Raw genomic sequence first — 12,808 nt, 5'->3', positions numbered from 1 at the left:
TGCGTTATGTTTTATGTTGTTATGTTTTATGTTATGTTATGTGTGTTATGTTATACTATATTATATTAATTTCTCCTGAGTAAAATATTTTCCCTTTCAGTTCACATAGAACTGATTGCCACGTGGAGGTAGTTGGTTGGTGAAGAGAAGAGGAAGCTGAGGGAACTGTCGTATTAGAGACAGTGTCTCTGGTCTCTGAGGTCACCACATCCCTCATTCCAATGGCCTTTGGTAAAGTCTGCAATCAGCCAGATCTGCATGATGACTCTCAGGTATAAACCTGACCACCACCACTATCAACATCATCAATCCAGGTGAATATGACACACATATAGAAAGATAACCATATAAAGTAGCACAGGCCATGTGAAATGTAATGAAACAGACAATAAGTGTGATATAGAACAAAAAGGCTCACCGGTGCACACACAGAAGACTTAATAGCGGTGGTGAATCTTGGGACTTGAAGAATAGAATGAAAAGAGGTGTTGACAAGTGGGAATGGGCTGAATTCTAATAGGAATTGTATGCAAACTTGCTTTAGGAAGCTAAATCTGGCCTTGATACTAACCATAGATTTGAGGAGGTGATACTGAATAAAAGAAAATCAACTAGGAAGGTCTCACAAGGAAGATGGTGAGAAACTGGATGATTCAGAATTTTCATCACTATAATATTTTCTAATGCCTAAATGAAAAACTAAGATAATCAACTGAAAAGCTATTAGAATCAGTATTTAGTAAATTAAAATCTAATAAATACATGAAAAAAAGTCTTCCTTAGCTATCTACAAAGCCAAATTAGAAAGTATGGAAAATTGACCCTATTCATACAACTTACATAAATGAGCAAGTAAATATTTAATAAATCTAGCAATATTATAATAATTGCTCTCATTTATTGAACAGTTATTCCTATGTCAGGCACCATGTTAAGTGCTTTTACATATATTACCTCATTTAATACTCAATACTCTACTGTAAAATAGCTACTATTAGTAATCCCGTTAAGAAAACTTATACTTTACCAGATGCAAACTATTATATATAGGATGGATAAATAACAAGGTCCTACTGTATAGCACAGGAAACGATATTCAATATCCTCTGATAAACCATAATAGAAAACAATATAAAAAAGAATGTATATATGTATAACTGAATCACTTTGCTGTACAGCAGAAATTAATCACAACATTGTAAATCAACTGTACTTCAATAAAATTTTAAAAAAAAGAAAACTTACACTTTAGAAGGTTGGGTGATGTGCTTAAGTTTACCTTACTAGTAAGTAATGTGCAGAAATATAAAAATAAAACTTTACTGAGTAGCCTAAAATAAAGTCTGAGTAAATTGAGTAATACACCTCTGGATGGGAAGATTCAATATCATAAGATACCGGTTTTCCCAATATACATGTATATGTTAAATTCTGAAGTTTATTACAAAGAATAAATAGGAAAGTCTAACTCTAAAAGTTGGCAGAGGGTAAAAATGATACAAGTCTCAGTCTTGAATATTTTGATGTATAATATAAGCCATCAAAAGCTGTGAAAATGTATTGAAAAACTTAGGAAAATATTTATCATACATATTAATGTGAAATATCAAGATGCAGTGTTTTCTATGAGGCATCATTTCTTACAGGACTGTCTGTTTACAGCACTGCCTCATTCTCAGCCTTCTGTCCATGGCTTCCACAGCTGCTCCAAAGAGATCATACCTTCCAGCTCCTGGAGGATGGTCTTATGAATCATATTTTTCTATCTTCTGGATTAAATAATTTTCATAGGTGGGATGCCCCACAGAGTCTTAAGAATGGTTGTAAATTTTCTGGATTCAAAGTATTTTCCCATAAGCTTTATTGCAAAAGTGTGTGTCCAAGATGCTTATTCAGGATTGAGAAGAGCTCTCTCTAGACTGTGTTTGTCAGCAGGCCTCGTGGAGCGGCTCGACCCGGCCCTGAAGACTGATCATCCCCTCGCTTATGGTCACACAACTAGATTACATTCCCCAGACTACCCTGTTGGGTGTGGTCATGTGGCCAAGTTCTAGCAAGGGAAATGTGAACGGAAGTAATGTCTGCTATCAGACGCCTGGTCCATCAAAGACTCCCTGCTCTGTCCTGCTCCTCTGGATTGATGTACACATGCATGGAAGCCACTTGCTGAAGATGGAAGGAAGCTGGGTTTCTAAACAGCTGCTATGAAGAGAGTTGCCCACTGATTGGGAACACATGCTTTGGACCTGAAGCAAGTGAGAAATGACCTTCTATGTGTTAAACCACTAAGGTTTAGAGCAGGTAGCACTGCCCTGATACAGCTCTGTAGTAGAAGATAAGAGACTATACATTCACGTATCAAAGCAGCAATGTGCCACAGTAGCAGATAGAGAAATTCTCCCAATTAGATGGTCATTTAAGGGTCAAGGAAGAGCCTGTTCAGCTTGTTCGCCAGCACAGATTGCTAGAGAATCAGTTCCTAGCTCCCAGTGATCAGGTGACTAACGTTCTTGTGGACCATGTAGGCTAGTTTCTACTTCGGTTTCTGAAGGAAAGCAGCAAGCCCAGTTTCCTGTAATGAGGGAACAGGATGGTTGATAGATGAACAAAAAGGACACAGTCAAGTGGAACATAACACCTGTAAGCAGTGGTCAAGGTGACGCCCCGCCTGTTGGATGCATCTTTTGCCCCTGCTATGGCGTTGCCTTTGGGCCTGGATTTTTCTGTTTCTCACTGAACGCAGGCCAGGAGTCTTTTGGCAGGGCCACGTGTGTGACTGGTCCCAAATTAGAATGTTTGGGTCATAGAATTTTCTAGGTTTTTCTGTTATGGGGTGTTTCTAAAATTACTTACTGCAGTGGGGCACCGCAGGAAGTGCTTTGCCTGCCTCATCACTTTCAATACTCGAAACTATCCTGTAACCAGTCCTATTATTGTAAACACAATCCTACTACTGTACCTATCTTACAATGGAGGATATATTAAGCTCATTACTGGTGGCCAGCTTCTCAACTAGGGAGAAAAATAACATCATTAGGGAAGGAAAGAAAGAAAGAAAAGCTAGTATTCTCTCGGTCGGGCTGGAAAATATCCCAGTGAACAAGAGACAGAGAGATACAGAAGGGGAGGGGCGTTGATGAAGGAGACTTGCCTTCTATCAAAAGAAAGGTTGCTTTATATTGTCACTGTTATTGATTTTTAATCTTTAATGTGGTTTGCTGGCCCATTTCCCTGGTTATGAGGAATCCACTTATGCATGGGGAGAAAGGCCCTGTTTTTGTTTACCGAGGGGAAAAGTCAGCTTTTCTCAACCGATCCAAAAACCTACAATTCATTTTATGCCATGCGGATAATGGATGGACATACTAAACAGAACAGATGGCATGTGTACCCTTGGACTTGAGTGTAATTCCCTTTTCAGGTATACAGCTGGAGGACAAATTACAATGCCCGGCTACTAGTTTATATCTTATGACTCCAAGATATTCTCTCCACGGGCACAACAGGGTTGATTTGAGCCGCCGTCAGCCAGCTTCACGCTTCTTTAATGTGCGGAAGAGATGAAATACACGAGTAGGTATAGTCCCCAGCCTGCACCAGGGCTCCTCCTGTCTCCACCCCACCCCACCGTTTACTTGTTGGAATTATAACTCCTCAAACTCTGTGTTCTACAAGCCCCTTCTACTTCCTGTCTTTCTATCTTGTAATAAATATACTATAGGGGGTAGCCTGAAAGTTTTCTGTTGTTGCAGACCTTGAGTCTCTTATTCAAAAAGCGGAGGAGGAACAAGATGCTGCCTTAAAGTTCTTCAGGAAAGAACGTTTGCTCTACTTCATGTGTGTATCAGCCCCTGTCACCAACCGTAAGTCTCTCTTTGTGAGCGTAGACCTTCCCAGTGTTGGGAAATTGCATACTGTTACAGTAGTTGATTTGGGGTGTGTGTGTGTGTGTGTGTGTGTGTGTGTGTGTGTGTGTGTGTGTGTGTGTGTGTTTTTCTCGCTCCAAATTTTCATAAGAATTTCAAGGGAATTGAGAATGGCAAGATCACCATGTTAAACAAGAAACTTAACACTTCATTTTGAAAGAGGGCTTAAAATGTGTGCTGTTTTTCAACATAAATTATATTAGTGAATTCAAGACTCTTGTGATATTCTCTGTTTGATGTTTTTGCCCTTTGGCCTGAAGCTCTTAAAGCCTATTTAAATAGGGAAATGGTCCACTATTACTCAAGTACATGTTTCTCTTGGCCCAAATAATCTGGCCTCCTATTGAAAACACTGTGAAAATCTCCAGACAGACACCCCTAGGAAATGGATAACTTCACATTCAATGATGGGAAGCATTCTCCTGAAAGACTCAGGAGCTCCCATTCAGAGGTGGAGTGAATCAAGGTTAATTTACATTTCTGAACCTATTGTCTGCATTGTTGTATGCTGACACAATTGAGTTTCTAAGAGACAACCAAAATAATATAGTAAAGCACAAATGTAATGCTATTAAAAGCCAGGAATGGCCATGACTAATTACCACCAGAGCTGGAGGGAAGAGGGGAGGGCTCCAGGAATCAGTTTAATTAATCACTCGGTTTAGAATTTTTTAAATTCCCTTAAGCTTGGTAAGAAAGGATTGATGGAGAATAAAGGGTGTTTGCTGTTCAGGAAATTGACAACCAAAATTTTCTCCACACAGAAGTGGTCTCTTCTCCTCAGAACTGCCATAAAGCAGTTTGGCTTCGTCTCCCTGGCGTTCTATCAGTTTTCTACTTTGTGTCAAGCTCCTCTGTGTCCGTGCCTTAGCTCTTCCATTCTAAATCAGTCCCTTCAATCTTTTATTAGAAATCAAGTCTTGGTCATCTTTGTTTCACCTTCATCTCCAATCTACTCATCCAGACTTTCCTCCTACCACAAGCCCAGGCAGACGTGACGAATGAATGAATAAATGTTAGCAGCTAGTTATGCTGGTCATCCTACTCTCATCCTCATATTCTCCTTTTACAAAAGAAAGGGCTTATGGCAGCCATAGTGGGCTAAGAAATAGTTAATACTAGAAAATGGACTGAAGGGTGTCCTTTGGTTTATGCTTCTGGGTCTGATTTATATCAAGATTTAGTTCTGTCTGGTCTGAGTGTATTGAACTGAGAGTTGATACAACCCTCACTGGAGAAAAACAATCATCATTGGCAACACATGCTTGTGTTTAGTAGCATCTGTGCCAAGCATTTTGTATGCATTTACCGATTCTTCGTAGTAATCCAATAAAATCCACTGCTAATTTTACACCTGAGAAGGCTGCATTGTAGAGAGGTTACATAACTTATTTAAGATCACACAGCTAAGTAGCACATCTAGGAGTAAAATCCATGTCTGTCTGGCTCAAAGCTTCAACTTTTAACCACAATTCTCCTTTCTTTAGAAGCTTTTTTGTCTGACATCAGAACCCAGCCCTCCTTACCATGGTAGAAGAAGAGCAGTAATGTCCCAGTCTCTGAAGATTCATTTAAAGCAAAGTTTCTCAACCTTAGCAAAATTAGCATTTTGGGCTGCATGATGCTTTGTTCTGGGGTCTGCCTTGTGCATTTCAGAACATTTTGCAGTTTTCTACCCTCATCTACTAGAACACCAGTAGTACTCCTGCAGGTCCCTCCCACCTCCATTTTTGACGACCAAAAATATTTCCAGACGTTGCCAAATCACCCCTGCTGAGAATCACTTGATTCAAAGTAAAAGAAATCCTCCTCGTTAGGATAGCATGTCTCAATAACAACTCAAGTAAAATACTAAATAGATACTGCAAGAGAAGGAACTTAGATGAAAACATTTAATCTCAGCTGAGCGGCCATTAGGGCACAATTTCCTGAGGTGTTTTCTTTAACATTCATGTCTTTCTAAGAAATGTGTATCAGAACCTTGGGCAGCGGTTAGGGCCGCTGAGGCACTAACATAAATCTTCCCTTAAGAGATAACTGGAAGAGGAGCTTCAAGATGGTGGAAAAGACACGAAGATCACCTTCCTCCCCACAGATACATCAGAAATACATCTACACGTGGAACAGCTCCTACAGAACACCTACTGAACGCTGGCAGAAGACCTCAGACCTCCCAAAAGGCAAGAAACTCCCCACGTACCTGGGTAGGGCAAAAGAAAAAAGAAAAAACAGAGACAAAAGGATAGGGACGGTACCTGCACCAGTGGGAGGGAGCTGTGAAGGAGGAAAGGTTTCCACACACTAGGAAGCTCCTTCACGGGCGGAGACTGCGGGTGGCGGAGCGGGGGAAGCTTTGGAGCCACGGAGGAGAGCGCAGCCACAGGGGTGCGGAGGGCAAAGCGGAGAGATTCCCGCACAGAGGATCCGTGTCGACGGGCACTCACCAGCCCGAGAGGCTTGTCTGCTCACCCGCCGGGGTGGGCGGGGCTGGGAGCTGAGTCTCAGGCTTCGGTCGGATCACAGGGAGAGGACTGGTGTTGGCGGCGTGAACACAGCCTGAAGGGGTTAGTGCACCACGGCTAGCCGGGAGGGAGTCCGGGAAAACTCTGGACCTGCCGAAGAGGCAAGAAACTTTTTCTTCCCTCTTTGTTTCCTGGTGCACGAGGAGAGGGGGTTAAGAGCGCTGCTTAAAGGAGCTCCAGAGACGGGCGCGAGCCACGGCTATCAGCACGGACCCCAGAGACGGGCATGAGACGCTAAGGCCGCTGCTGCCGCCACCAAGAAGCCTGTGTGCGAGCACAGGTCACTATCCACACCCCGCTTCCGGGGAGCCTGTGCAGCCCGCCACTGCCAGGGTCCTGGGATCCAGGGACAACTTCCCCCGGAAAACGCACGGCGCGCCTCAGGCTGGTGCAACGTCACGCCGGCCTCTGCCGCCTTAGGCTCGCCCCGCACTCCGTATCCCTCCCTCCCCCGAGTCTGAGTGAGCCAGAGCCCCCGAATCAGCTGCTCCTTTAACCCCGTCCTGTCTGAGCGAAGAACAGATGCCCTCAGGTGACCTACACACAGAGGCGAGTACAAATCCAAAGCTGAGCCCCTGGGAGCTGTGAGAACAAAGAAGAGAAAGGGCAATCTCTCCCAGCAGCCTCTGGAGCAGCAGATTAAATCTCCACAATCAACTTGATGTACCCTGCATCTGTGGAATGCCTGAATAGACAACGAATCCTCCCAAATTGAGGAGGTGGACTTTGGGAGAGACGATATATATATATACTTTCCCCTTTTTCTCTTTTTGTGAGTGTGTATGCTTCTGTGTGTGATTTTGTCTGTATAGCTTTGCTTTTACCATTTGTCCTAGGGTTCTGTCTGTCTTTTTTTTAATAATTACTTAAAAAAAATTTTTTTCTTAATTATTTTTTATTTTAATAACTTTATTTTTTGTTATTTTACTTTTATTTTATCTTCTTTCTCTTTTTTCTCCCTTTTATTCTGAGCCGTGTGATGGACAGGCTCTTGGTGCTCTGGCCAGGCGTCAGGGCTATGCCACTGAGGTGGGAGAGCCAAGTTCAGGACACTGGTACACAAGAGACCTCCCAGCTCCACGTAATATCAAATGGCAAAAATCTCCCAGAGGTCTCCATTTCAACACCAAGACCCAGCTCCACTCAATGACCACCAAGCTAAAGTGCAGGACACCCTATGCCAAGCAACTAGCAAGACAGGAACACAACCCCATCCATTAGCACAGAGGCTGCCTAAAATCACAATAAGGCCACAGGCACCCCAAAACACATCACCAGATATGGACCTACCCACCAGAAAGACAAGATCCAGCCTCATCCACCAGAACACAGGCACTAGTCCCCTCCACCAGGAAGCCTACACAACCCACTGAACCAACCTTAGCCACTGGGGACAGACACCAAAAACAGAAGAAACTATGAACCTGCAGCCTGTGAAAAGGAAACCCCAAACACAGTAAGGTAAGCAAAATGAGAAGACAGAGAAACACACAGCAGATGAAGGAGCAAGGCAAAAACCCACCAGACCTAAAATGAAGAGGAAATAAGCAGTCTACCTGAAAAAGAATTCAGAGTAATGATAGTAAAGATGATCCAAAATCTTGGAAATAGAATGGAGAAAATACAAGAAACATTTAACAAGGACCTAGAAGAACTAAAGAGCAAACAAATCAGTGATGAACAACACAATAAATGAAATTAAAAATTCTCTAGAATGGGTCGATAGCAGAATAACTGAGGCAGAAAAACGGATAAGTGACCTGGAAGATAAAATACTGGAAATAACTACTGAAGAGCAAATTAAGAAAAAAGAATGAAAAGAATTGAGGACAGTCTCAGAGACCTCTGCGACAACATTAAACACACCAACATTCGAATTATAGGGGTCCCAGAAGAAGAAGAGAAAAAGAAAGGGTCTGAGAAAATATTTGAAGAGATTATGGTTGAAAACTTCCCTAATATGGGAAAGGAAATAGTTAATCAAGTCCAGGAAGCACAGAGAGTCCCTTACAGGATAAATCCAAGGAGAAACATGCCAAGACACATATTAATCAAACTATCAAAAATTAAGTACAAAGAAGAAATATTAAAAGCAGCAAGGGAAAAAAAACAAATAACACATAAGGGAATCCCCATAAGGTTAACAGCTGATCTTTCAGCAGAAACTCTGCAAGCCAGAAGGCACTGGCAGGACATATTTAAAGTGATGAAGGAGAAAAACCTACAACCGAGTTTACCCTACCCAGCAACAATCTCATTCAGATTTGATGGAGAAATTAAAAGCTTTACAGACAAGCAAAAGCAAAGAGAATTCAGCACCACCAAACCAGCTTTACAACAAACGCTAAAGGAAATTCTCTAGGCAGGAAACACAAGAGAAGGAAAAGACCTACAATAATAAACCCAAAACAATTAAGAAAATGGTAATAGGGACATACATATCAATAATTACCTTAAATGTAAATGGATTAAATGCTCCAACCAAAAGACATAGACTGGATGAATGGATACAAAAACAAGATCCGTATATATGCTGTCTACAAGAGACCCACTTCAGACCTAGGGACACATACAGACTGAAAGTGAGGGGAAGGAAAAAGATATTCCATGCAAATGGAAATCAGAAGAGAGCTGGAGTAACAATTCTCATATCAGACAAAATAGACTTCAAAACAAAGACTTTTACAAGAGACAAAGAAGGACACTACATAATGATCAAGGGATCAATCCAAGACGAAGATATAACAATTGTAAATATTTAGTCATCCAACATAGGACCACCTCAATACATAAGGCAAATACTAACAGCTATAAAAGAGGAAATTGACAGTAACACAATCATAGTAGGGGACTTTGACACCCCACTATCACCAATGGACAGATCATCCAAAATGAAAATAAATAAGGAAACACAAGCTTTAAATGATACATTAAACTAGATGGACTTAATTGATATTTATAGGACATTCCATCCAAAAACAACAGAATACACATTCTTCACAAGTGCTCATGGAACATTCTCCAGGATAGATCATATCTTGGGTCACAAACCAAGCCTTCGTAAATTTAAGAAAATTGAAATAGTATCAAGTATCTTTTCCGACCACAACGCTATGAGACTAGATATCAATTACAGAAAAAAAATTTGTAAGAAATACAAACACATGGAGACTAAACAACACACTACTTAATAACCAAGATATCACTGAAGAAATCAAAGAGGAAATCAAAAAATACCTAGTAACAAATGACAATGAAAACACAATTACCCAAAACCTATGGGATGCAGCAAAAGCAGTTCTAAGAGGGAAGTTTATAGCAATACAATCCTACCTTAAGAAACAAGAAACATCTCAAATAAACAACCTAACCTTACACCTAAAGCAATTAGAGAAAAAAGAACCAAAAAACCCCAAAGTTAGCAGAAGGAAAGAAATCATAAAGATCACATCAGAACTATAAAGAAATGAAGGAAACGATAGCAAAGATCAATAAAACTAAAAGCTGGTTCTTTGAGAAGATAAACAAAATTGATAAACCATTTGCCAGACTCATCAAGAAAAAATGGGAGAAGACTAAAATCAATAGGATTAGAAATGAAAAAGGAGAATTAACAACTGACACTACAGAAATACAAAGGATCATGAGAGATTACTACAAGCAACAATAAGCCAATAAAATGGAAAACCTGGAAGAAATGGACAAATTCTTAGAAGTGCACAGCATTCTGAGACTGAACCAGGAAGAAATAGAAAATATGAACAGACCAGTCACAAGCACTGAAATTGAAACTGTGATTAAAAATCTTCCAACAAACAAAAGCCCAGGACCAGATGGCTTCACAGGCGAATTCTATCAAACATTTAGGGAAGAGCTAACACCTATCCTTCTCAAACTCTTCCAAAATATAGCAGAGGGAGGAACACTCCCAAACTAATTCGACGAGGCCACTATCACTCTGATACCAAAACCAGACAAAGATGTCACAAAGAAAGAAAACTACAGGCCAATATCGCTGATGAACATAGATGCAAAAATCCTCAACAAAATACTAGCAAACAGAATCTAACAACACATTAAAAGGATCATACACTATGATAAAGTGGGGTTTATCCCAGGAATGCAAGGATTCTTGAATATACACAAATCAATCAACGTGATACACCATATTAACAAATTGAAAGAGAAAACCCATATGATCATCTCAATAGATGCAGAGAAAGCTTTTGACAAAATTCAACTACCAATGGCATTTTTTACAGAACTAGAACAAAAATTTTCACAATTTGTATGGAAACACAAAAGACCATGAATAGCCAAAGCAATCTTGAGAAAGAAAAACGGATCTGGAGGAATCAGGCTCCCTGACTTCAGACTATACTACAAAGCTACAGTTATCAAGACAGTATGGTACTGGCACAAATACAGAAATATAGATCAATGGAACAGGATAGAAAGCCCAGAGGTAAACCCACGCACATATGGTCACCTTATCTTTGATAAAGGAGGCAGGAATGTACAGTGGAGAAAGGACAGCCTCTTCAATAAGTGATGCTGGGAAAACTGGACAGGTACATGTAAAAGTATGAGATTAGATCACTCCCTAACACCATTCACAAAAATAAACTCAAAATGGATTAAAGACCTAAATGTAAGGCCAGACACCATAAAACTCTTAGAGGAAAACATAGGCAGAATACTCTATGACATACATCACAGCAAAATCCTTTTTGACCCACCTCCTAGAGAAATGGAAATAAAAACAAAAGTAAACAAGTGGGACCTAATGAAACTGAAAAGCTTTTGCACAGCAAAGGAAACCATAAACTAGACAAAAAGACAATGCTCAGAATGGGAGAAAATATTTGCAAATGAAGCAACTGACAAAGGATTAATCTCCAAAACATACAAGCAACTCATGCAGCTCAATATCGAAAAAACAACCCAATCCAAAAATGGGCAGAAGACCTAAATAGACATGTCTCCAAAAAAGATATACAGATTGCCAACAGATACATGAAAGAATGCTCCACATCATTAATCATTAGAGAAATGCAAATCAAAACTACAATGAGGTATCATCTCACACTGGTCAGAATGGCCATCATCAAAAAATCTACAAACAATAAATGCTGGAGAGGATGTAGAGAAAAGGGAACACTCTTGCACTGTTGGTAGGAATGTGAATTGGTACAGCCACTATGGAGAACAGTATGGAGGTTCCTTAAGAAACCAAAAATAGAACTACCATACGACCCAGCAATCCCACTACTGGGCATATACCCTGAGAAAACCATAATTCAAAAAGAGTCATGTACCAAAATATTCATTGCAGCTCTATTTACAATAGCCAGGACATGGAAGCAACCTAAGTGTCCACCAACAGATGAATGGATAAAGAAGATGTGGCACATATATACAATGGAATATTACTCAGCCATAAAAGGAACAAAACTGAGTTATTTGTAGTAAGGTGGACGGACCTAGAGACTGTCATACAGAGTGAAGTAAGTCAGAAAGAGAAAAACAAATACCGTATGCTAACACATATATATGGAATCTAAAAAAAACCCAAAAGACGAAAAAACAAATGGTCAGAAGAACCTAGGGGCAAGACAGAAATAAAGATGCAGACCTACTAGAGAATGGACTTGAGGATACGGGGAGGGGAAGGGGAAGCTGGGACAAAGTGAGAGAGTGGCATGGACATGTATACACTACCAAACGTAAAATAGATAGCTAGTGGGAAGCAGCCGCATAGCACAGGGAGATCAGCTCGGTGCTTTGTGACCACCTAGAGGGGTGGGATAGGGAGGGTGGGAGGGAGGGAGATGCAAGAGGGAAGAGATATGAGGACATATGTATATGTATAAGTGCTTCACTCTGTTATAAAGCAGAAACTAACACACCATTGTAAAGCAATTATACTGCAATAAAGATGTTAAAAAAAAAAAAAGAAAGATAACTGAGGACCAGAAGCATTCCTAGGACATTTAGTACATGTGAAGCCAACTTCCAAGATTTTCACCCTAACAAAATCCAGTTAAAATGGCCATTGGGAGGGCTTTTTCAGGCGAATAGCCATAAAGGAGCACTTTGAGAGGAAATATGTGGAAAAGTAGGGAGGCCACCCGAAATTTGCCATGGTAACAGGGCCAGGTGTTTTAATGCATTGCTCACATGTGAATTTCAGGTTTGTTTGTTTGTTTTAAATTAGTAACAGGGCAGCTCCCTTGCAAACCTCCCATCTGCCATCACTACAGGAATGGAGGCATAGTTCTTGGTTTGGATAATTCTGCTACAGTTCGCAATAAAAGAGTACAGATAATTAACTTCTAAACAAAAGATGAATTCACTGAG

This window comes from Lagenorhynchus albirostris, chromosome 21 (genome assembly GCF_949774975.1).
Source record: "Lagenorhynchus albirostris chromosome 21, mLagAlb1.1, whole genome shotgun sequence".
NCBI classification, from domain to species: domain Eukaryota; kingdom Metazoa; phylum Chordata; class Mammalia; order Artiodactyla; family Delphinidae; genus Lagenorhynchus; species Lagenorhynchus albirostris.
Note: the sequence above shows the minus strand (reverse complement) of the source record.